This window comes from Dermacentor andersoni, chromosome 1 (genome assembly GCF_023375885.2).
Source record: "Dermacentor andersoni chromosome 1, qqDerAnde1_hic_scaffold, whole genome shotgun sequence".
Classification (NCBI taxonomy): Eukaryota; Metazoa; Arthropoda; class Arachnida; order Ixodida; family Ixodidae; genus Dermacentor; species Dermacentor andersoni.
The window spans coordinates 64161841-64164654 of NC_092814.1; the positions used below are offsets into that span (position 1 = coordinate 64161841).

The 2814-nt window shown below is 51.9% G+C and overlaps 1 long non-coding RNA gene across 1 annotated transcript in view; it reads right to left on the reverse strand.

Moving 5' to 3' along the window:
- LOC129388195 (uncharacterized) overlaps positions 1-2433 on the reverse strand; it is a 19441-nt gene extending 17008 nt beyond the window's left edge. Inside the window, exon 1 of the long non-coding RNA XR_008615227.1 lies at positions 2280-2433. This is a non-coding gene — a long non-coding RNA (uncharacterized lncRNA). The remainder of the gene's footprint in view (positions 1-2279) is intronic.
- Between the last annotated feature and the right edge of the window lie 381 nt (positions 2434-2814).

Genomic DNA, 2814 nt, shown 5'->3' on the forward strand with positions numbered 1-2814 from the left:
CACACACACACACACACACACACACACACACACACACACACACACACACACACACACACACACACACACACACACACACACACACACACACACACACACACACACACACACACACACACACACACACACACACACACACACACACACACACACACACACACACACACACACACACACACACACACACACACACACACACACACACACACACACACACACACACACACACACACACACACACACACACACACACACACACACACACACACACACACACACACACACACACACACACACACACACACACACACACACACACACACACACACACACACACACACACACACACACACACACACACACACACACACACACACACACACACACACACACACACACACACACACACACACACACACACACACACACACACACACACACACACACACACACACACACACACACACACACACACACACACACACACACACACACACACACACACACACACACACACACACACACACACACACACACACACACACACACACACACACACACACACACACACACACACACACACACACACACACACACACACACACACACACACACACACACACACACACACACACACACACACACACACACACACACACACACACACACACACACACACACACACACACACACACACACACACACACACACACACACACACACACACACATGCGCGCGCGCGAGAGAGAGAGAGAAGCTCATGCATGCATGAGGGACTCCCCGCACCCTCCGAGCACTGGGAGACATAAGTTCTGCCTATAAGTATACAGGTAGAGTCGTGCGGTGGTGCCTAGAGCGATTGTAAGGGCGCAGCGAGTTATCGTTTTGAGGAGTTGATAACCCTTTTGCTGTCGGGTTTCCCGGGAACTTCCACAGTGCTTCGCACGCGAGTGCATCTATTCTTTCGTTATCGGTATTGTCCAGGTCAGCAGGTATCCATTGAAAGCTGATGACAGCGTGCGCATCTCGTTTACTTTTGTATCAATAACAGAAAATCGTGTCGGACGGCAGTTCACAGTATATGGGCTGAAGCCTTGATTTAAGATATGTAAGTATGACGGAGCAGGGCATGTCCTCAGTTTTCAGAGGGTGTGAGCGAGTATGTGCTGTGCTCTCTGAAACCGGTGCAGCCGACCTGACAGGGCACCACCAACGGATCGGATGCCGATATGCAGCTGTGCATCCGTCTCCGTTCATGCCGACTAATACTCCTGTCACACAGGCAACAGTGGGCCCCGTTGAGATAAGGATCGAAAAACTCTATAGACTTCTCAGGGCTGACAAACTTTGCTCAGCGTCTCTCGACACACCTCTCAAGTATGCGCTCGAGGATCGAAAAACTCCCTGGCTCCACATGCGAGTCGACAAGCATGCGGATTGTTAAATTTTTGTAGGCTTGTCTTCGTGTGCCAACTTTCTTTATCGCCGTCATAAATTCGCTGTTTGCAACTCTCTTCCCATGGTTGAGGTTGAGAGAGGATTTTACTTTATCATTCCCCATTTCTTAATAGTATTTCCGGAGAGAGCATCTCCTGAACTGTTGGTATTAAATTGAATGGTCCGAATAAAACAACGTTAGAGGGTGCATGGTTGGGAAGGACTCCGGTAACGGTACGACGCCCTGGCTCGGAACTTCAGCGCTTGAGTACAGAACTACCACCGCAACCTAGCGCGCTGGCGTAAGTGCGCCGAATCCAGCGTTATTCGCTGCCACATGCGCCGCATTCCCGGTTGGCCATAATCCCCTATTGTTTCCTCTGCCGAGTGTGTGTATATGTATATAATACAGCCCGGTTTCACCGCACTCTGCAAGCGGGACGCTGCGGATGGCGCCGGTGGCAGCAAAGCGAACCCCACAAGCGAGTGCGCCCGGTTTTCCGCAAGGCACTATAAGAAGAAGCCGTCGGAAGTCACGCTGGCTGGCTAATGGCCCAGCGGCGGCGGCGCGGCACATCCGCTTTCACCCATAGTGGCTTTCAGCGAGCTCCCGCCCAACGACGCCTAGCTGCCGTCGGCGCTGATCGCCCCCTGGCAGTCGCATCGCAGCCGCAAGGCGTTTCTATGCGTGCGATGCCGCTCAGTCTGAGGTCAAGAATATTAAGTGTCGACGGTTTGCACCGCCGCAAACCACAACGTGCGTGAACTGGCCTTCTCCGCAAGAGGATACCCATACTTTAATAGAATCGATTGAAGACAGCACATCCATGACGCTCACTGACCTGATGTCAGTCCAACAAACAGCGGCCACGCGCTCGGCTTCGATGCAGCGCGCGGAGGGAGCGAGGAGGGACTGAGCTAAAACGGTTGAGCGACGAACGCTCCGGCGCTCCAGCTTGCAACGGCGGCATGTTGCCGCAAACGACCGCAGCACGTGTGTTTCAACGTTACCTCCTGGCCGCGTTTCGCGAATGTCGCCTTTGCTACTTCGGCGGGGGGCTGACTCAAGCGCAGAGCGGCTGCTGCGCGTGAGCAATGGGGAAACGACTGCTATTTGCATATATGCGTTTCCCGGGGTTTTGTCAGAGTGAAACGAAGGTAGGGCAATAAAGCAGAACTTGCATTACAGTATGGCGGTATAAACGTATAAGGTTGACATAAAGTGATTCCGTAAAGGCTACTCAACAATAGACCATATTCACACTATCAATCAGGTGATAGAGAAATGTGCGGAATATAACCAACCCTTATATATAGCTTTCATTGATTACGAAAAAGCGTTTGATTCGGTCTAAACCTCAGCAGTCATGGAGGCAC